General features: G+C 49.9%; 1 protein-coding gene across 1 annotated transcript in view; it reads right to left on the bottom strand.

Moving 5' to 3' along the window:
* The window catches only part of PTPRS (protein tyrosine phosphatase receptor type S), a 236,610-nt gene extending 217,967 nt beyond the window's left edge, over positions 1 to 18,643 (bottom strand). Inside the window, exon 1 of the mRNA XM_057709361.1 lies at positions 18,555 to 18,643. The gene's annotated coding sequence lies outside the window, so the exon portion shown is untranslated. The remainder of the gene's footprint in view (positions 1 to 18,554) is intronic.
* Positions 18,644 to 22,355: the final 3,712 nt, after the last annotated feature.

The following is a 22,355-nucleotide window of genomic DNA, read 5'->3' on the forward strand; positions in this document are numbered from 1 at the left end:
TCTGTGCTTTAGAGCCCACGAGCCACAACTATTGAGCCCAAGTGCCACAACTACTGAAGCCCACGAACCTAGAGCCTGTGCTCCGCAACAAGAGAAGCCTGTGCACCACAACGAAGAGTAGCCCCCGCTCCCTGCAACTAGAGAAAGCCCGTGTACAGCAACCCAACACAGCCAATAAATAAATTAATTAAAAAAAAAAACGAACCATGGGCATGGGCTTTGACCCAAAAAAGTCACTTCTAAGAATGAATAAGAATGGAAGTTGGGATTGACACACATACACTAATATGTATAAAATAGATAACTAAGTTTTTTAAAAAGCTGATACCCCCCCCAAAAAAAATAATAATGGAAAGCGGGGACTTCCCTGGCAGTCTAGTGGTTAGGACTCCCTGTTTCCAATGCAGGGGGGCATGGGTTTGATCCCTGGTCAGGAAACTAAGATCCCACAAGCCACAGGGCAAAAAAAAAAGTAAAATAATAATAATAATAATAATAATAATAGAAAGCAGTGGTTTTCATCTGGGGGAAATCCTGCCCCCAGGGGACACTGGGCATTATCTGGAGACATCTGTGGCTTCACAACCGGGGGTGCTCCTGGCATCAAGTGGGTGGGGACCAGCGACCATCGGAGAGACGCCTGTGCCGTCCTGTTCGTGTCCCTGCAGCTCCCAGGACAGCTGAGCCCCACGGGCTGGGTCCCTTGGGGATCCAGGAGGCCGTGGCTACAGCTTAACTTCTCTATTGTGGCCGCTGAAAAGGGAGCAGGTGTTGGCAGCTTTGCCGAGGAGGCCCCGGCTCGGCCGCCTTTTGTGCCCTGAGCTGGTAGAATCCTCGCTCGTACCAGCCTCCATTCAACCCGCTGGATTCCAGCATCCGCCTCCACCCGCCACATTCTCCGCCCGAAAATCCCCCCATTCTGCCCGGCCGGCCTGGAAGGCGAGCGTCTTTGTTCATCTTTTCTTGGCCTTCTCTGCCCTTAATCGCTTCCTCCCTGAGCCGCGAGAAGAGGGAGAAGGGAGGGCGAGAATAAATAAACATGGGGGGAAAAGAAAAGAGATTCGCCGAGTGTTCGGCAGAGCTTTGCATTGAAGGAGATGCTCGCCTGGCACGTTGAGATATTGACAAAGACGGGCGGGGCCCTGGGCGGGCGCGCTTGGCCAGGGCGCCTGCATTGAGAAACTCACAAAAACAAATTAATCGGGACTGTCTTTGTGATGGTCTGGCGGCCAGACGTCCGTCCATTAACCCGTGCCAGGGTGACCGCCTTCAGCGCTCCCTCCTCCGGCCTAGAGAAGGAAGAGAGGCTGGGGAAGGGGGTACTATGAGCGGGAAGTCGAAGTGGGGATCAGGAAGCAGAAACCACCTGGGAGTTGGGGCTCTCTCTCCCTTTGCCTTGCTGTGTGACCTTGAGGAACCCGCTTGATGTCTCTGTGCCTTGTCAGTACTCGGACCTTTATGTTCCCTCCATGCAGGGATGTAGGATCTGCGGGTTGCTCGGAGGGTGGGAGGTGCTTGCCAAAAGTCCCCCAGCCATCCGGAGGCGAGCTCCTAGTACAGGGGGATTTTCTGGGGGGAGAAGGTAGGGGTGGAGGCAGATGCTGGAATCCAGAGGGAGGACCAAAGCTGCCATTCCAACAGCATCCCAAGGCCAATCCCCAGATGGGCTCAGGAGCCTCCCCTCCCCTCTTTGGGCCTTTTCTGTAATAATAGTCCACTTAAGGTATGTTGTTTAATGCAGATATTCAGACCAAAATATTGGCCGAGCACCTGCTATGCGCTGGGCTGTGTGTGGGAAGCTCTGGGGACACAGTAGTGACTGAGGAAGATGCGCCCAGCCCTTCTGGGGCTCACAGATGGTCGCGTGACCAGGCATTTCCCATCCCAGGGTGATGAGGGCTTTGAGGGGGTCACAGAGGTGCTGTTGGATGCACCCAGAGTAACCTGAGTAATCAGAGACTGTTTCCTGGAGCGGGAGATGTCTGTCCTGCCGGGTCTTCTGAAGGCTGGAGGTGGCCAAACGCAGAGCCCACACTAGCCTCATCGCAGGAAACGTGGCCAAGCCTGGCCGAGGTTGTTTCTGTCTCTGAGGCTTTCCGTTACCCAGCAGGAAGGGTGATCGCATTTATTCCCATTTCTCAGATGAGAAAATGGAGGCTGCTCAGGTGATGAGCATGGTGGGGCCGAGGTCACAGGGCGAGTGGGGCAGGGTCGGGATCAGAGCAGACAGGTGACCAGCACCCACTGCCCTTCTGTGCACACACCTTTTACACTGAGACACGTCGAAATAAATGAAGCGCGCCTTCAGTGATGTTTCCAGGCAAAAGGGCTTGTATCTGTGGAAAGGCTGTTCGGAGTTGCCTGATGTATGAGTTTCCTTGGCTGCTGTAACCAATGACCACAAACTCAGTGAAACACTTAGTAAAGCCACACAAATTTATTATCTGACATCTCTGGAAGTCAGATGTCCCATGTGGCTCTCACTGGGCTAAAATCAAGGCGTGGGGACTGCCCTGGTGGCGCAGTGGTTAAGAATCCGCCTGCCGATGCAGGGGACACGGGTTCAGTCCCTGGTCTAGGAAGAGCCCACATGCCGTGGAGTAACTAAGCCCGTGTGTCACAGCTACTTAGCCTGTGCTCTAGAGCTCATGTGCCACAACCACTGAAGCCCCCATGCCTACCTAGAGCCTGTGCTCCGCAACAAGAGAAGCCACCGCAATGAGAAGCCCTCGCACTGCAAAGAAGAGTAGCCCCCACTCACTGCAACTAGAGGAAGCCTGTGCACCGCAACGAAGACCCAACACAGCCAAAAAAAAAAAAAAATACATAAAAACAATTATCTTAAAAAATAAAATAAAATCAAGGTGTGGGCATGGTTTGTTCCTCCAGAGGCTCCAGGGGAAAAATCTGTTTCCTGTCTTTTCCAGCTTCTAGAGGTGCCTGCATTTTTTGGCTCCTGGTCCCTTCTTCCATCTTCAAAATGTTTCACTCTAGCCTCTGCTTCTGCTGTCACATTTCCTTCTCTGGCTCTGACATTGGATCACTGGGATACTCCAGAATCATCCCCCATCTCAGGATCCTTAACTGAATCCCATCTGCAGAACCCCTTTGGCCACGGAAGAGATCATAGTCACAGGTTCCAGGGATTAGGATGGGGATGTGTTTGGGGGACCACGTTTCTGCCTACCACACCCACCCTCTGGGGGTCATGGCCCAGAGGGGTCAGAATAGAGGATCTGGGTAAAGTCTTGGCACCCAGGGGGTGGGGAGAGCTCAGTTCCCCATCTGTCAATTGAAGTTCAATCAATCACAGGCCTCAAGGGACTTCCTTGGTGGTCCAGTGGGTAGGACTCCGAGCTCCCAATGCAGGGGGCCCAGGTTCAAACCCCTGGTCAGGAAACTAGATCCTGCATGCATGCCGCAACTAAGAGCCCGCATGCCATAACTGAGACGTGGCGCAGCTAAAATAAATAAATAACAAATAAATATTAGGAGAAAAAAAAAGAATATCCTTACTTAAAAAAAAAGCACAGGCCTTGATTCTGAGGGTTGTTGGAAAGTTCAGCTCAGGCATTTAACACCAAATATTCAGCCAAGCATGGCCCCTGGGCCCATGGGCCTGTGATGGATATTAAACATGGGGAGAAATCAGCAAAACACTGACAGGATGGAGCATGGTGGGAGGCTAGGGAAGGCTTCTCTGGGGAGGGGACCTGTGAGCAAGGAGTCATGTGGAGAATTAGGGGAAGGGTGTTTCCAGAAGTGGAAATAGCAGGTGCAAAGGCCCTGAGGCAGGTTGGTGCCTGGTGTCTGTGTGAATCAAAAAGGAGACAGGAGATATTGGAGTGGAATTCCTGGAAGATGTGGGTGAAGGTCAGGAGTCTGACCAGCCTAGAGTGAAGGAATGGAGAAGGGCCAAGGGCAGCTGGTGGACAGAATGAAAGGTACCAAGGTAGGCTCAGAAAGCTCCAGCATTCAGAGCCTTGACTTTGCCCTGGGGGCCCAAGGGAAACCCCGGGAGGGTTGTGAGAGGGAAGGGAACGGCCAAGGGCAGGCACCCAGCCTGGTGTTTGAGAGCCAGCCAGCCTGCCTATGTTCAAATCCCAGCTCTGCCAGTCTCGTGCTGTGCGACCTTGGGTAAATCACCATCCCTCTCTGGGCCTCGTCTCCCCATCTGTCAAATGGGGTTAATGGTAGTACCAACATCACAGACCTGTGTGAGGATGCAAAGAATAAATCAGCGACAAGTTCTGGGCTTGGACACAAGAAGACAGAGGCCAAAGGCTCATTTACTTCGAGGAAAAACTCAGCCCTGAAGATCCCACAGCCACGTCTATCCCAGCCTCAGGTTTTTATTTTCTTTGATAACACGTGTCCCCGTGTCCCTGGGTAGAGAATCTTGCTATTGTCAGGGAACGAACACCCCCCCCTCCGCCCCCACCCAGGATCCACTCACTGATGGAGGCTGTGGAGGTGGGGTGCAGAAGCCCCAGAGAGGGGGCAGAGTTAATCACAGAACCATTCGTGGGAGGCACCTCGGTCATTGCAAATGATTTAATAACAGGAAAAAAAAAATGTACTGTTTCCCTGGGAATTTGAGGGAGGCAATCTGCATCAGGATTTTGTTTAAGAAAAAGTACACAATAGAGTCCTGTTGTTCTTGGGCCCTGGTCCTGGGTTCGGGCCAGAGAGAAGTGCTCTAAGGAAAGGATGTCTCTTTGGGCGGGGTCTTCAAATCACCCCCTCCCCCTAAGTCTCAGAGGTTTTCTCTCTTTAAGGCACTTAAAGATCTTGTGTTCTGCCATCACACACAGGTCATCCCTCTAGTTTCCCTTCTGAGTCTGCCTCGCATGCAGTAGGGACACAGAAGCGCTGGTTCAATGGAACTGAGTTGCTGCAAGGGGCCCTGGAGAGGCAGGAGGTGGGGAATCTGATTCCATGCTGTCACTCGGGTATTTCTTCCTTCTGAAAATATTTATTGAGCACCTACTGTGTGTCTGAGCCTGGGCTTGGCACTGGGGACACAGAGGAGCCCAAAATAGATATTGTTTTTTAAGTTTACCCTTGTGGAAGGATTTGGGCAAGCTGAAAAACAGGGTGATGGGGGTTATTTGGGAGGTGTGCAGGGCAAGGTGATCTGACCCAGCAAGGGAGGCATCACAGAAGACTTCCTGGAGGGGGTGACTCTGAGCAAAGACCTGAAGGATGAGATGAGAGGAGCTAAAAGAAGGGATGTTGGGTGCAGCAAAGGCCTGGGGGTGTGGGGGAGTGGAGCGGTACAGTCATGGCTCCTTCAGGCAATTGGAGGGTGCAGGAGGGATGCTGGGGGACCAGGGAGGAGGTGGAATGGGGGGCTACAGTCGAGGCACAGCCATGGGGAAAAAAGGAGAGGACAGATGGAAGAGAGGATTTGGAAGGACAGCAGGCAAAAAAATAAAAAACAAGAAAAAAAAAAAAAAAAAAGGAAGGAGAGCAGGCAGGACCTAGGGACTCACAGGCTGTGGTGGGAGTGAAAGTGAGGCAAGGCACGAGGCTGACATCTGGGTCTCCAACTTGGGGATGGGGGCACGGTGGGGTCATCTCAGAGATGAGGACCCAAGAGGAAAGGCAGCGCTGAGGCCAGATTGGCCCCTGAGGATGGAGGCACTGGGGGACGTCCAGGGAGAAGCCCAAGGTGGCAGCTGGTCCTGCAGGTAGGGGGCTGGACTAGAGCCTGAAAGCCTGGCCTCAGTCCAGCGCTGCTGTTCCCCTTGCCTAGAACATGCTTCCCTGCAGCCTCCACCCAGCTACAGCCTGGAAGCCACCTCCACCCGGAAGCCCTTCTGGGTTCTCATAGTGCCCGTGCTTCCCCCTCAACAGCTGGGAGCGTGCTTTGCTGTCACTGCCTGGCCACAGTGAGCCCTAGAAGGGTGGGGCTGTGTCCCCAGCACCCAGTCAGCACCCTCGATCTGTCTGTTACAGGAACGAGCGGGTCTGTCATTTTCACCATTACGAGCCTGGCACCCAACAGTGCTCCTAGCACTTGGTCGGGCCCTTTGGGTAACTCGCCTGCCAATCATTTGATCCCATGCAGTTCTTTGAGGGCCCAACACTCAAGGTATCTCAGAGACAGATGAGACCTGGGCCATTTCCAGCAGCCAAGGCCCCAGAAGAAAGCAAAAACTAAAGAAACACCCAAAGCACTGGTTTATCTTCACAGAGAATATTTCGCAAGTGGCTGCTTCTACTGCACACCACACACAACCTGGTGCACATAATTACGCTCTCCACGAGGTCATGACATGATTTATTTTGAGTTAATAATTCAAGGTACACCAGAGGCGGGACACGCCCATCCACTGACAGGTATGAACTGAGTACCCGCTATGTGTCAGGTACTATTCTAGGCACTGCAACGGGGTAGAAACCAAGACAGTCCCCCTGCCAGCCCTCGCACAGTTCCGTGAGAGACAGATAAGAAATGCGTGGGCAAATAAACGAAGAAAATCTCAGACTTTGATAAGGTCGGGGCCAAAATCAATAGAAAGATGGGGTCGAGAAATCCAGGAGTGCTAATTAAGTCAGGGAAATCGGGGAGCGCCTCTGGAAGGAGGTGATATTTGAGCCGAGAGAGCTGAAAGTTGAGATGGAGTCGGCCATGTGGATATCTGGGTGGAGGGCACAGCATACGCAAAGGCCCTGAGGCAGAGCTGGGCCTGGCGTGTTGGAGGAATAGTCCATCCTTCCTGAGTATATGTTACTGTCACACCCACAGCCCCATATGAAAAGAATATCAAAAAGAAGACGTTTGAGGCTCTCTGGGAAGACAAGATGATCTTCACCTCCTACACGGCCCTGGCCAGACCCTGGAACCCCTTCTTGACCAGACTGGTACCCTGAGCCCCAGGATGCCACCCTGCATCTTCCAAGGATCGCCTGGCTGCACCCCCACGCTGTCCCACCCTTGTCCTGGCTTCTCCCCCACATGTTGAGAGCTCCAACCAGACCTACCCTGTCTTCCTGCCCAAGATTAGTCGAAACCAGGCTGAGCCCTGATCCAGGCTGAGATGCTAGATCCTACCCCACTCTGAGCTGCAATTTCCACATCCATCCCTGGAGGAAGCTGGCCTCCTCCCAGTCCTGACACTAAATCCTAAACCCAACCCTAATGTCCCACTGCAGGGCCTGGCTCCTCCGACCCACGCCGGTTTGGCCGGATTCATAGAGCAGGGCTCCTGCCCAACCTTCACCCCCCAGAGCCCCCAGGACTGGAGGCTTCCCGGGGCCCAGGGCAGCGAGTGAGCAGGTTAGGGTTAAGGCCCTGGCGGTGGATGGGCCTCAAACCGCTCTACTCTTGGAGGCCCTGCCGGGCGCTCCATCTTCTGCCCAGCGGGGGCTGCATTAGCCGCTCAAAACCCATTCGGGGAAATTAGAGCAGAGGCCTCTGCGACAATCACGGGTCATTCTTGTCTCCGGTTCCCAGGCTCTCCTGCAGCGATGATAGCCCAGCAGCGGGTCTGGGCAGGGGGACGCAGAGGGACTGGGGGGTCCCAGCCGGCCGGCTCCAGCCCAAGACCTTCTCCAAGCCAGCCAGGGAAAGAAGACTGCAACCACTGGGAGTTTTAAGCGGGTCACTTCTCTGCTCCTGCACCTTTGATGGCTCCTGGCTGCCAAGATTTCAGCCCAAATGGTCCAACCTGATAAATAGCAAATCTTGGCAGCACTAGGGGAGAAGCCCACTCTGCCAGCTCTCCCTATTTCTTCCCACTGAGTCTGTGTGTTCCCTGAATGTCCTCCAGCCACAGAGGCTCAAGAGGCAAAGTGGGGCTTGGTTTGCATTTTATTCAGAAGTAGGGTGGACTTCAGGAATGGTTTGATCCAGCATTTGAACTGGTCATCAAGAATCAAAGTTCACTCTGGCTTCTGTCAGCTCATCCCAATCTCTTCCCCAAACTCCTCAAGCTTCTCCACTCCAAGGTTTTTGCTCACACCTGGCTGGCCTGTTTCACCCCTCCTAACCAACCTCCCACCCACCCAATCCTCAGCCTAAATGTCATGCCTGCAGGCAGCTCAGCAGTGCAGTCCCTGGAAAGGAAGGTCAGGAAGTCAGCTGCTACTCAAGCCAAGACTTCTTTGCCCTTCTCAAGACCCCAGTTCCCAACTTTGACTATGAGAGGACTTGAATCCAAGGATCCTTAAAATCTCTTTCAGCTCTGAGATTCAGTGAGTTTAGGGCCCCCATAGGAGGTGCTCCTGAGGGATTAGTCCTCTCAGTGGCCATTTTAGTCCTGATAATAACATTGCTGTTGGGACTTCCCTGGTGGCACAGTGGTTAAGAATCTGCCTGCCAATGCAGGGGACACAGGTTCGATCCCTGGTCTAGGAAGATCCCACATGCCCCAGAGCAACTAAACCTGTGTGCCACAACTACTGAGCCCACATGCTGCAACTACTGAAGCGCATGTGCCTAGAACCCATGCTCTGCAACAAAAGAAGCTGCCACAATGAGAAGCCCACGCACTGCAAGGAGAGAAAGCCCGTGTGCAGCAATGAAGGCCCAATGCAGCCAATAAATAAATAAATATTTTTTTAAAAAGTCATGTATCAGGTTTGTAGGACTGCCACAATGAAGTGCCACCAATGGAGTGACTCAAACAACAGAAATTTATTATCTCACAGTTCTGGAGGCCAGAAGTTTGAGATCAAAGTCCTGGCGGGGCTGTGCTCCCTCTGAAGGCTCTAGGGAAAGATCTGTTCCAGGCCTCTCTCCTAGCTTTTGTGGTTTCTTGGCTTGTGGCTGCATAACCCCAGTCCACGTGGCATTTTCCCCTGTGTGCATGTGTCTCTGTGTCCGAATGTCCCCTTTTTATAAGGACATCATTTATAGTGGATTAAGTACCCACCCTACTCCAGGATGACCTCATCTTAGTTAATTACATCTGCAATGACCTTATTTCCAAATAAAATCACCTTCTGTGGCACTGGGGGTTAGGACTACAGCATATGCATTTGAGGGGACAGAATCCAATTTGTAACAGCAGGGAAGTCCAACTGTATCATGTCCCTGGCTGGAGGAGAACTGGAATCCTGCAAACAGCCCTAGTAAACACACCCATTTATTGAGCGCCTACTGTGTGCTAAAGCCTTTACCAGGCTCCCCATATGTACTTTCTTATCCATCTCTCATCAACCCTGCCAAATAGATAGTCTCATCTCATTTTATGGTTGAGGAAACTGCGCTCAGAGATCACAAGACACTGTCTCTGACTTGTCACACGGCAAGTCAGAGGCAGTACCAGAGAGAAGTCTGTTCTACCAGCTTGCCATCCTTCTTCCCACAGACTTTGCAGGTTTCCTGAATTTCCTCCAACCTCAGTAGCCTACAAGGTAAAGTAGAGCCATGATTGGATTTAATGTGGAAGTAGAGTGGACTTCAGGGAGGGTTTGATCCAGCATTTCAACAGGTCAGCTGGAATCCAGGTTTATTCTCTCTTTCCTTGGCCACATTCATCCTAAATCTGGTTCCAATGGGGTTGAAGGGAGGCTGCTGACAGTGTAGCTGGGATGGGGGATGGGGAGAGAGAGGAAGAGAGACTAGAGTCATGAACTAGGTTACATTTAAATCTACCCTGCTCTACTTGTTTTCATCACACTTATCATCTATGCCTAATATTAATTTATCATGCTCATTGTTTTATGTCTCCTCCTCCCCTGCCACTGGACAGTCAGCTTATGAGGACAGAGATATTTGACCATTTGGCTCTGTAGTGTATCCTAAGTGCCCAGACCAGTGCCTGGCACATAACAGGTACTCAGTAAATAACCAGTGAATGAATTAAAAAGGCAGGACCATGCCTTGAGAAATCACACTTTCTCTCCTGGGACTGAAGTTTGGGTCAGCGTCCCCAAAGACATGAAGCATATGACCAAGCAAACTTGGGGTTCTGTTAGGTAGGATTCAGAGGGCTGGGTATATATTTCCATGGCTTTCTGTCTGCAGGATTGCTGTGTCCCTTTCCAAAAGGCTCAGGTCTGGGCAGGTGGCCCTCCCCGCAGAGCTCTATCCAGGGTCCTCCCTTTGCTCCCTCAGATCTGGGGGTAGTAGGGGCTCCCCACTGTTGCTAGCCTGGGTGCTGCACCATCCCTTAGGAATTTCCCTTAACCTTACCACACTTCCAAAAATAGTACCTTTATTCAACTTACCACAAATTGCCCAAATTCGAGCCGGCCAGCTATGTCCTGCTGGGACCCTATATCACTCCATCTTTCCCCTTGCTGCCCCTATACCCTCACCAAACTCCACCCTCCTCCCCCAAGTAACAACAGAGCCTAGTGAATGCAAGCAGAGATATAATGGGGTATCTACACCAGCAGAAGCTTCACTTCCTCAGAATATACTCTGTCAGGTTCCATGCTATCTGCTTTTCCCATGGGGTGTCATTGAAACCTCACAGATGTTATCAATCTCATTTTACAGATGAGGAAACAGGCTCAGAGAGGACAAAGTAGGTTCCCCACGGAGGTAGTAGGTCCCAAAGCCAGGGTTATGTGTTGAATCGTGTCCCCCACAAAAGATACCTTGGGGTCCTAACACCTGGCACCTGGAACGTGAACTTATTTGGAAATAGGGTCTTTGGAAATAGGGTCTTTGAAAATATAATCGCGTTAAGATGAGGTCATTAGAGTGGTCAAATCCAATACGACTAGTGTCCTTAAACGAAGATGGAAATTTAGACCTGCACCCACACACAGAGAGGACAGCGCCATGGGAGGACACACACCCAGGGAGAAGGTCACCATGTGAAGACAGAGACTGGGGATTTGCCACCACAAGCCGAGGAATGCCTGTGGCCCCCAGAAGCTGGAAGAAGCAAGGAAGGATCCTCCCTTAGAGGCTTTGGAGAGAGTGTGGCCCTGCAGAAGTTTGATCTTGGACCTCTAGCCTCCAGAACTGTGAGAGAATAAATGTCTGCTTTTTCGTGATACTTTGCTACAGCAGTCCCAGGAAACAAATGCACCATGCTTCTGCCTTTCACTTCTCTTCCTGACTGCCTGCTCCATAGGATTCTCCCAACTCCAACCCTCCCCACAGATGCCGAGAGCTCAGAAAATCAAATTCTTTTATTCCTTATGTAAGGAGCGTCCAGATTTCACCTTTTCCTCCTCTTACCTTGATCTTGCATGGTATATAATAGAGCAAAGTTGCAATGTGAACTTTCACCAGTAAAGTAGAGCACTCTCTCTCTCTCTCTCTCTCTGACAAACACACACACACACACACACACACTTCTATCCTCCAGCTACACATGCATCCTTGCCCTGGTTTGCAGTGGGGTGAAACTGTGAAACTTGAAACTGTGTATGTGATCATATAGAAGTGAGGGAGGAACTTCCCTGGCGGTCCAGTGGTTAGGACTGGGTGCTTCCATTGCAGGGGGCACAGGTTCAATCCCTGATTGGGGAACTAAGATCCCACATGCCACAAGGTGTGGCCAAGAAAAGAAAAGAAAAGAAAAGAAAACAAAACAAAACAAAGAAGTCAGGGAGACCACAGCATTGAGATTTACACAGGCATGGGTTCGTGGAACTGCGCCCTTCATGGTTGTTGATTCTAAATTTGAGAGACGCAGCAAAGGAAACTGTAAACAAGATGAAACGACAATCTACAGACTGGGAGAAAATATTTGCAAATGCTATGACCGACAAGAGATTGCTTTTCAAAATATACAAACAGCACATACAACTCAATAACAAAAAAACAAACAACCCAATCTAAAAATGGGCAGAAGACTAATAGACATTTCTCCAAAGAAGACATACAGATGGCCAACAGGCACATGAAAAGATACTCAACATTGTTAATTATTAGAGAAATGCAAATCAAAACTACAATGAGATATCACCTCACACCAGTCAGAATGGCCATCCTTAAAAAGCCTACAAATAATAAATGCTGGAGAAGGTATGAAGAAAAGGGAACCCTCCTACACTGTTGGTGGAAATGTAAATTGGTGCAGCCACTGTGGAGAACAGTATGGAGATTCCTCAAAACACTAGAGTTGCTATATGATCCAGCAATCCCAATCCTGGGCATATACCTGGATAAAACTATAACTCAAAAAGATACATGTACCCCTATGTTCATAGCAGCCCTGTTTACAATAGCCAAGACATGGAAGCAACCTATATGTCCATCAACAGATGAATGGATAAAGAAGATGTATGTATATACAGTGGACTACTACTCAGCCATAAAAAGCAATGAAATAATTCCATTTGCAGCAACATGGATGGACCTAGAGATGATCATACTAAGTGAAGTAAGTCAGACAGAGAAAGACAAATATCATATGATACCACTCATATGTGGAATCTAAAATATGACAGAAATGAACTTACCTACAAAACAGAAACAGATTCACAAACATAGAGAACAGACTTGTGTTTATCAAGAGGGGGGGATGGGGGAGGGATGGAGTGGGAGTTTGGGATTAGCTGATGCAAACTTTATATATAGGATGGATAAATAACAAGGTCCTACTGTATAGCACAAGGAACTATATACAATATCCTGGGATAAACCACAATGGAAAAGATGTTAAAAAAATTTTTTCTATAAATTTATTTATTTATTTATTGGCTGCGTTGGGTCTTCATTGCTGCACACGGGCTTTCTCTAGTTGTGGAGAGCAGGAGCTACTCTTCATTGTGATGTGTGGGCTCCTCATTGCGGTGGCTTCTCTTATTGCGGAGCACGGGCTCTAGGCGCGTGGGCTTCAGTAGTTGCAGCACGAGGGCTCAATAGTTGTGGCTCACGGGCTCCAGAGCGCAGGCTCAGTTGTGATGCACGGGCTTAGTTGCTCCGCAGCGTGTGGGATCCTCCTGGACTGGGGATCGAACCTGTGTCCCCTGCATTGGCAGGTGGATTCTTAACCATTGTGTCACCTAGGAAGTCCCTAAACTTTTTTTTGATACAGGTGATATCAGCTCCATTTTATAAATTGGAAGACTGAGGACCTGGTGGGGCACGTCCACAGGCCTCCTGGCTTCCATATGTGGTCTCACCTAATATCTGTCTTTTTTTTTTTTTTGGTCTGACATCTAGTCTTTCAGTAACCCCATCCAGAATCTGGCTCCTCCTCTCTCCTCCTCCGCTTCCACCTGGCCCACCCCATCATCGCCTGCCTGGGCTAGTGCAGTCGCCTCCACCCTCCACCACGGTTCCAGGGCTCCCACCCTCGCCCCTCACAGCCTGTCATTCCTGCAGCGGCCACCAGAGGGAGCCTGCTCCAATGTCACCTCCTCACTGAAGCCCCCTGTGGTTACTTTTATGTGTCAATGAGACCGGGCTCGGGAGCGGGGGAGGGTGCCCAGATCTTGGTTAAACATTATTTCTGGGTGTGTCTGTGAGGATGTCTTCGGGAGAAAGAAGCATTTGAATCGGTAGACTGCGTAAAGCCGATGGCCCTCCCCAGCGTGGGTGGACCTCACCCAATGCGCGGAGGGTTTGAATAGAACAAAAAAGGTGGAGGAAGGGAGAATCCACTCTCCGTCTGACCGCGTGAGCCAGACGTCCCTCTTCTCCCGCCCTGGGACAGGGTCTCCTGCTTATGGACGGCCGATCACAGGACTTCTTATTTCCAGAATCACGTGAGCCAATTCCTTACAATAAATCTCTTTCTAGATGTATATACTTCCAATTGGTTCTGTTTCTCTGGAGAAGCCAACCTCTGAAACTGTCTTCTTTATTTATTAACTTACCAACACCTCCTTGTCCCCAAGTAGAATTTAAATCACCTGGTGGCAGGCATTTTCTTCATCTTGGTGGCTGGATATCCAAGGGCGCTTGGTATACAGTAAGTGCTCAATATATGCTGGCTGGATTGGATCACTGACTCTAGGATCTGTATGGCCCTGTGGGGAGGCAGATGAGGAACCCAGAGGCCTGCGTGATGGGGTGGAAGAAACTAGAGAGAGCCGCTTTTCCTGGGACTATTACATCATCAGCCACAGACCCAGAACTTGAACTTGGGTCTCTCTGCTAGCACAGCAGGCCGGGTCTCTCCAAGCTTTGGACCAACCAGGACACAGGGCTCAGAAGCGAAGATGGGGAAGAGGGGGGGTCCCCCAAATTGCCCTCCATGAATTGTCCTAAAGCAAGGTTTCTCTGCCTTGGCCCTGCTGACATTTGGGTCCAGGTCATTCTTCGTGGGGGGCCGTGCACACTGTGGGGGGTGGAGCAGCATCTCTGGTCCCCACCCACTCGATACCAGGAGCAACCCCCAGTGTGACAGCCACCAGTGTCCCCAGACACCACCCAGTGTCCCTGGAGGGATGGGCAGGCTCTTCCCTGGTTGGAACCACTGCCCTGCAGAACTCACTCCTTAACTGCCTCCCCCACTGCAGTGTATATGTTCCCGCAGCGCTTGCAGGCCGGGTGGGAGACCATGCATTCCAGGCTGGGCTCTGCCTGGCAGGCGGGAGGCCTCACCCAGCCCGCCCAGTCGCATCCAGACCCAGGGAAATTGGATTAACTCGGAGAGGCTTGCCAAGACGATCCGTCATGCCATCTGAAGGACAGCATATTGATCTCCAGGTTGCAAAAAAAATGAAATGATATCCCTTTTTGTTATTTAAAACGCTGCTTAAGCAATTCCATAATGGAACGGCCCGGCCCGGGTCCAGGAACTCTCTGGCCGGCCGGCAGCCTCTCTCGATTGGGTGGAGGACAAGAGAATGTGAACAGCGGGCCTGTCTTTCCCCCCACCGGGTAATTGATGACCCCCAGAGAACAGCTCCATTTTGCTGGCGATGTGCGCAGCTTTGATTTATTAAAGACATAACAATTATGAAAATAGCTGATTTATAATCAACTCGCTCAGGGCCCTAATTGATTTCTGGGGCGAAATTTAGAATGGGAGGTATTGACACCTTGAGTTGAGGGCCACCGGCCTTGGGGATGGGCGGTGATGGGGTGGCTGGCGGGGCAGGCAGGAGGATGGGATGGGGAGACAGTGGCCTGTGTCTGACTGCATCCTTTGTCACCTCGTGAAGTTTGGGGCTTCTGCTCAGCATTGCGTGAGATATTCACGTCCCAATGGACATGTTACCATTTCCAAATAACCGAGGCGGGCCCTGGCCCCAGCAGAGAGACATATGTCTATTGCCCACAAATCTCTCACCGTGTTCTGTGTTTAAAGACTTCCTCAGTACTATCTATAGCGGCCATGAAAGCCTGGCATTGTGTACGTAAATAAATCTGCCCCACAGTATCCAGAACCTTCTCTTCCCCCAGAGCTCTATGCTAAGACTGCCACATTTGGCCAGTAAAAAGACAGGAGGCCCAGTGAAATCTGAGATTCAGACCAACAGCAAGTGAGTTTTAGCATAAGTATATCCCATGCCATGTTTGGGACATACTTATACTAGAGAATTATTCGTAGTTCACCTGAATTCCAGTTTAAGTGGGCATTTTATATTTTATCTGACAAGCCCATTGTGACATTCAAGACCCCAGCTCTCAAGATCCCCACAGGGTCGAAAAAATACATGCACCCCAATGTTCATAGCAGCACTATTTACAGTAGCCAAGACATGGAAGCAACCTAAATGTCCATCGACAGAGGAATGGATAAAGAAGATGTGGTACATATGTACAATGGAATATTACTCAGCCATAAAAAAGAATGAAATCATGCCATTTGCAGCAACATGGATGGATCTAGAGATGATCATACTAAGTGAAGTAAGTCAGACAGAGAAATACAAATACCATATAATATCGCTTCTATGTGGAATCTAAAAAAATGATATAAATGAACTTATTTACAAAACAGAAATAGACCCACAGTCATAGAAAACAAACTTATGGTTACCAAAGGGGAAAGGGTGGGGAGGGATAAGTTAGGAGTATGGGATTAGCAGATACACACCGCGGATATAAAGTAGATAAACAACAAAGTCCTACTGTATAGCACAGCAAACTGTATTCAATATCCTGTAATAAACAATAATGAAAAAGAATATATATATATGAATCACTTTGCTGTACACCAGAAACTAACACCATTATAAATCAACTATACTTCAATTTGAAAAGAAAAGAAAAAAAGATCCCTGCCATGGGCCCATTCAACTGACAAGGAGACTGAGGCGAGAGGACTTTCAGTATCTGCTCAAGATCACATGGTGGCTGACTTAAGATTCAAATCCAACCCTGGGGTCTGAGCCTTCCAAAGCCTCCAAAATCCCACATTGCTTTCAGAGGGAAGGGACAACAGATTTTCTTTCTATACAGTGACAGATTATCCTGGTAGTAGGTCTACCTTGTTATTGCTGTGTGACCTCGAAAGAAGAGCTTGGCCTCTCTGGGCCCCAGAGTTTTCAGGACTGGAAAATGGGCATGATCATGGGATCTCCATCACAGGGTGCTGGAGAGGAGAAAATGATTTGTGGGTGCCCACATTGGATGAGTACTCGATACATGGGAGGGGTCACTTGGGTCTCCCCATGTACTAACAAAGACAGAAAGGGACAGAGAGAGACACAGAGACAGAGAGAGACAGCAATAGAGGGAGTCAGACAGAAAGCAGAAAGAGTCAAGGCAGGGACTTCCCTAGTGGTGCAGTGGATAAGACTCTGTGCTCCTAACTCAGAGGGCCCAGGTTCGATCCTTGGTCAGGGAACTAGTTTCCCCATGAATGCCACAACTAAGAGTTTGCATGCTGCAACTAAGGAACTCGCCTGCCTCAACTAAGGCAGGTGCAACCAAATAAATGAACTTTTTTTTTTTAAAAAGAAGAAAGAAAGAAAGAAAGAAAGAAAGAAAGAAAGAAAGAAAGAGAAAGGAAGGAAGAGAAAGAAAGAAAGAAAGAAAGAAAGAAAGAAAGAAAGAAAGAAAGAAAGAAAGAAAGAAAGAAAGAAAGAAAGAGAAAGAAAGGAAGAAGGCAGAGAGACAAAGAAAGAGACAGAGATGCACCCTATTTGGAGATGGGGTGGACCCAGAGGGTGAGAATTAGATCTGCAAATCAGAAGGTTCTAGCAGCTTCTGTAAGGGGAGGAGAGAGCAAAGCAGGAGCCCGAGGGATGCAGGATTCAGAGCTCAGGGGCCGGCAGCCGCCTGCGCCGAGTCTCCGTGACAGCCCTGCTGAGCAGTTTTAAGTATCGTTAAAGATAAAATAATTTTTCCCCCTCTGAGCTGTGTGATTGACATGGTGATGGCCCCACCGACAGGGAGAAGGTCAGGCTGGAATGTAATCAGCTTTTTCCACAGCGATGCATAAACATGACGGCACAGCAGCTGGGAAAGGGAGAGGGACCCAAGACTATCCCCAAACCCTCTAAGCTCTCAGCTGCAGGGCACGATGGGGCCTCGGGGATAGTGGGGGTCAGGGGGACTTCCTGGAGGAGGTGTGGCTGCCACGGGGATTGAATAGAGAAGGCATCCCAGGCAGGGAAGACTGCAGAAGCAAAGGTTGTGGAGGTTGGATATGTCTCTTCATGCATCTTCCTGACCCTCCTGATCTCAATGCATTAATTCCAGCTTCAAACCCTCCATGATTCCCAGCTACCCACTCCACCTCAGGATTCAAATCCTGGCTCTCCCTCTTCTTTGCCGTATGATCTTGGGCATGTCACCTCCCCTTCCCAGCCTCAATCTCCTAATCTGTAAAACAGGATCATCCTAGGACTGCCCCACCCCGTGGATATCGCAAGAACTCAAAGAAAGGAACAGCGGTATCAATGCTTTTGGCTGCAAGTAACCCAACTTAACTTGGTCCAACATTAGGAAACATCTTTCATCTTATACAACGAATCATTAAGGTCTTTACTCAAAAGGCACCTCTTCCAAGAGCCTTTACTGATCAATCCCTGTGCTCGCTTTTAATACCGTCCTTTATTTTTTTCCCTAGTACTAATCACTTCCTGAGAATATGTATTTAAAATGTTCATATCTCCTCCTCCTCCAAATATCAGCTCCCTGAGGACAGGAATTTTTATGTTTTGTTCTCACGTTCCCCACGGCACACAGAAGGTGCTCATTAAATGCTTGTTTGAATGGATGACCTCTTCACCCAAAGATGATTCAGTTATTCAAGAATAGAGTTCCGTGTCGTCCTCAGCATATCTACCATGTTGTTCCTCATGTCACAAAATGATTGCCAAAACACCAACTATCGCACCTATGTTCTAGCAGCAGGAAGGAAGAAGGATGGAAGGACAAAGGAGGCTTTCTCCAGTGGACTGTCTCCTATATGGAGCCTTTCAAGTAGTCTCTCCCCAAGTCTCTTTGGCCAGGACTCAGTCACATGGCCATACCTAGCTAGTTAGCTGTAAGGGAGTCCGGGAAATGGAGTCTTTAACAGAGTGCCATCTCTCCTCTCCCACAAAGCATCTAGGTGAGGAAAGACAGGAGGATAGATGTTAGGACACAGGGAACAATGGACATAGTCCTGACCCCCCACCTCTGCCAATGCCGGTGACCACCTGTATTAGTTTCCTCTGGCGGCTGTAATTTGACAAATTATCACAAACTTAGTGAAACACAGTAAAAGAACATAAATGTATTATCTTACAGTTCTGGAGGTCAGAAGTTGCACGTGGGTCTCAGTGGGCTAAAATCAATGTGTTGGCAGGGCTGATTCCTGCTAGAAGCTCTCGGGGAGAACCCATGTCTTGCCTTTTCCAGCTTCAGGAGGCACCTGCATCCCTGGACTCCTGGCCCCTTCTTCCACCTTCATAGCCAGCAATGGCAGGTCACATCCTTCTCACGCTGCCGTCTCCCCAATTCTTCGTTTCCTGCCTCCTTCTTCCACGTCAAATGATTACATTGGGCTCACCTGGACACTCCACGGTACCCTCTCTCATTTAAAGTCTCTTAAAGAAAGACTAGGACTTCCCTGGTGGCGCAGTGGTTAAGAATCTGCCTGCCAATGCAGGGGACACAGGTTCCATCCCTGGTCCGGGAAGATCCCACATGACGCGGAGCAACAAAGCCCGTGTGCCACAACTACTGAGCCCACATGCTGCAACTACTGAAGCCCATGCTCCACAACAAGAGAAGCCACCACTATAAGAAGCACAATGAAGAGTAGCCCCCGCTCACCACAACTAGAGAAAGATTGCGCACAGCAAAAAAGACCCAACACAGCCAAAAATAAATTAAAGAAGGAAGGAAGGAAGGAAGGAAGGAAGGAAGGAAGGAAGGAAGGGAGAAAAGAAAGACTAGCAACCGTCATGCTATCAGCAACCTGAATTCCCCTTTACCATGTAACAGGGGTTTGCTGAGTTGTGGGAATTACAAATTTCATCCTCCTGGGCCTCCCCAACTCCTCCTTACAGCCTTCACTAAGAGAACACCACTGTACCCATTGCCCAGATCAGAACATTGAGGGCCCCAGAGATTGAACAGCTTGCCCACGGTCCCCTTAAGTCTGGTTAATTCCAAAAGCTAGAATTCAAACCCAAGTGTGTGTGATTGCAAAGCCCGTGCCTCCGTCAACCACGATGCTGTTTGTAACCGCAGCTGTGGCCTGTATCATTACTATTCTTGTGATTACCATTCAGTGAGCGCCTGCTACGCCCGCACCAGCCTCCAGGGTTCACGCTGAGCCTCTAGAGAAGGGAGCTACAAAGGCAAGCACAGAAGCACTGGGAGGTTGAAGGGCATTCCAAGGTCACCCAGTGGGTGGCAAAGCCAGAACTTGAGCCCAAGTCCTCCTGGCTACAGACCACTACCTTCCCCACCTCTGGGGAGAAAGCTACTGCCTAACAGAGGCCGCAGAGGACCCAGCTTGGGTTTTTTGGGCTCACAAAGCCCTTTCTCTTTCTGGCAGAGGCTGGGGCAGCAGCAGTCGGGGGGATGCAGGCCAAGTGCTGAGTCTGCAACATGACATATCTCCGCAAAAGCCACCAGCCACGTGGCCACGGAGGCCAGGGCTCTGGAGATGATCAATCTCCCCCCATCCCTCTCGCTGGCTCCCACCCTCCTGCGTCCACCCTGACACCCTCTGTCTCTCCCTCTCCCAGTCTCTGCCCAGCTTCCTGCATCCCGGAGGAAGCATCGTTCCAAGACTGCCCAGGCAAGGTAGGGCAGCACCCCCCCCTCACCTCCCATCATGGAAAGACTCAGGCAGGATTCACCAGCCAGAGAAAGAATGGAAGGTAGGAGCACAAATCATGGGGTCCACGAACCAGGTGCCCACTTAGCTCCTTCTCTAATGCTGAGTCAGCAAGTTCACCTTGCTATGCCTCTGTTTCCTTGTCTGCAAAATGGGTTTGAGAAAAAGAATCTACATCATAGGACTGATATGAGGATTATGGGAACTATGACAAGCACTTTGGATATTGACAGTAGATAAATCTTGTGTGAGGCCAGAAGAGATTTCAAGGTAATCTGGGAAGGCTTCCTGGATGAGGCAACATTTGATCTGGGCCTTCAAATATGAAGAGAATTTGGAGGGACTGGCAGAAGGGAGAGGGAAGATCTAGTGGGTGGAGAAAAGAGTTGGAACTTTGCTACAGGTAGTAGGGAACCACTGAATGTTCTCCAGCAGGAGGGTGAGAGCAGTGATGCAGCTATGATTTTAGGAAGATGAGCCCATCAGCAGGTCAAGGTGGGTCTAAAGACCTAACCTCCAAAGAAGAGCCCATCAAGCATCCCCCACCCCACCCCTCTGGGTGCCTGGGGCTGGGCAGTGACTCAAGGAGGCACCTGAGGTGGGGGAAGAAGATAAGCACATGAGCACTCATAAAGAGAAACCAAGGCACAGAGAGGGTCACTGACTTGCAAGTTCACAGGACAGGCAAGTTCCGGGGCTGGGATTTGAACCCAAGCAGTCTGCCTCCAACCAAAGCAGTTCTGCATTGGAGAGGCTCTGCTGATTATACACACACACACACACACACACACACACACACACATACACATACACACAGATCACGCACTCAGTACCCATTATGGGCTGAAACGTGTCTCCCCAAAATTCATATATTGAAATCCTAACCCCCATGATCTCAGAACGTGACTGCATTTGGAGACAGGGTCTTTAAAGAGGTAATTAACTTAAAATGAGGTCATTAGAATGGCCCCTAATCCAATATGACTGGTGTCCTTATAAGAAGAGGAGATTAGGACACAGACACACAAAGGGAGAGCATGTAAGGACACCGGGAGAAGACAGCCGTCTGCAAGCCAAGGAGAAGAAACCAATCCTGCTGACACCTTGTCTGAGACTTGTCTCCGGCCTCCAGAAGTGTGAGAAGATAAATTTCTGTTGTTTAAGCCACCCAGTCTGTAGCACTTCGTTTTGGCGGCCCCAGAAAATTCATACACTGCCCATGAGACCAGCTTCCCCAGCTCCAGGTCTTCAATAGTTAGGGCTCTTTGGTCTGCAAATGAAAAAACAAAACAAACACTTGATTCAGATTGGCTTAAGCAAAATGGGAGCTATTGTAACAAAATATATGGCTTCAGGCACAGTTCAATCCAGGTGCTCAAATTGAGATCATCTGCTTTCCTCTCTCTTAGGTCCATTCACAGGGAGGTGTTTCCCACATGGTGACTAGAGAGCTCCTAGGAATACCAGGTTCCAATAAGCTCAGCAACCCCCGAAGAAAAGAGTATCATTTCCCCCCTAAATCCAGCTAATGTTCGGGAGTTCACTCTGGTTGGGCTAACTTGGGTCATGGTGGGTGGCCCTGAGCCAATCACTGAAACCGGAGGATCAGAATCCTCATTGGCCAGCCCTGGGTGTTTTTGATTGGGGTCCCCCAGAAAGAGACCCCGAGGCAAGGATGGGGGTTATTTCCTGTGTAGGCCATTGTGACCCCTTGGGGGCCTCCAGGACACTGTGTAGAGCATGCTTTGGAATTATCTCAACAGAAGGACAAGAGAGCTGCAGTATTTATCCACCAACTTCCCATCTGTAAAGGCTGAGGGCTGCAATAACTCTCCTGTCTTCTGGCTTGGCCTGCCTGTGGCTAAGTGAGCTCCGACAGTCAAAAAATACCCTTCACAGAAATGGTTTCAGGTGTTCACAGTAAGCAGCCTTTGCATGAGGTGAACTCAAGAGGATATCGGTGGGGCTTCTGCACTGGGTTGCAGCCTCCCTCCCCAGAGCCCTGCTTGAACCTCATGAACAAAAAGCAAGACAAGGGAGGGCCCATCCTCCCAGGAAAATCCAAGGCACTGCTCCAGAAGAAGGTAGGATGCAGAAGAGCCAAAAATGGTCTAAATGGAGCTAGTTTTCCTTCTTTTTTCCCATGGATCTCATATGTTCCCACTGGCTGGGTCTTTACATTTCCCTCAAATTTTCCAAGACCCCTCAAGCCCATTATCAGTCCAAAGGGGATTCTCTCTCCCTCCTCTCTCTCTC

Source organism: Hippopotamus amphibius, chromosome 15 (assembly GCF_030028045.1).
Source record: "Hippopotamus amphibius kiboko isolate mHipAmp2 chromosome 15, mHipAmp2.hap2, whole genome shotgun sequence".
Lineage (NCBI taxonomy): Eukaryota > Metazoa > Chordata > Mammalia > Artiodactyla > Hippopotamidae > Hippopotamus > Hippopotamus amphibius.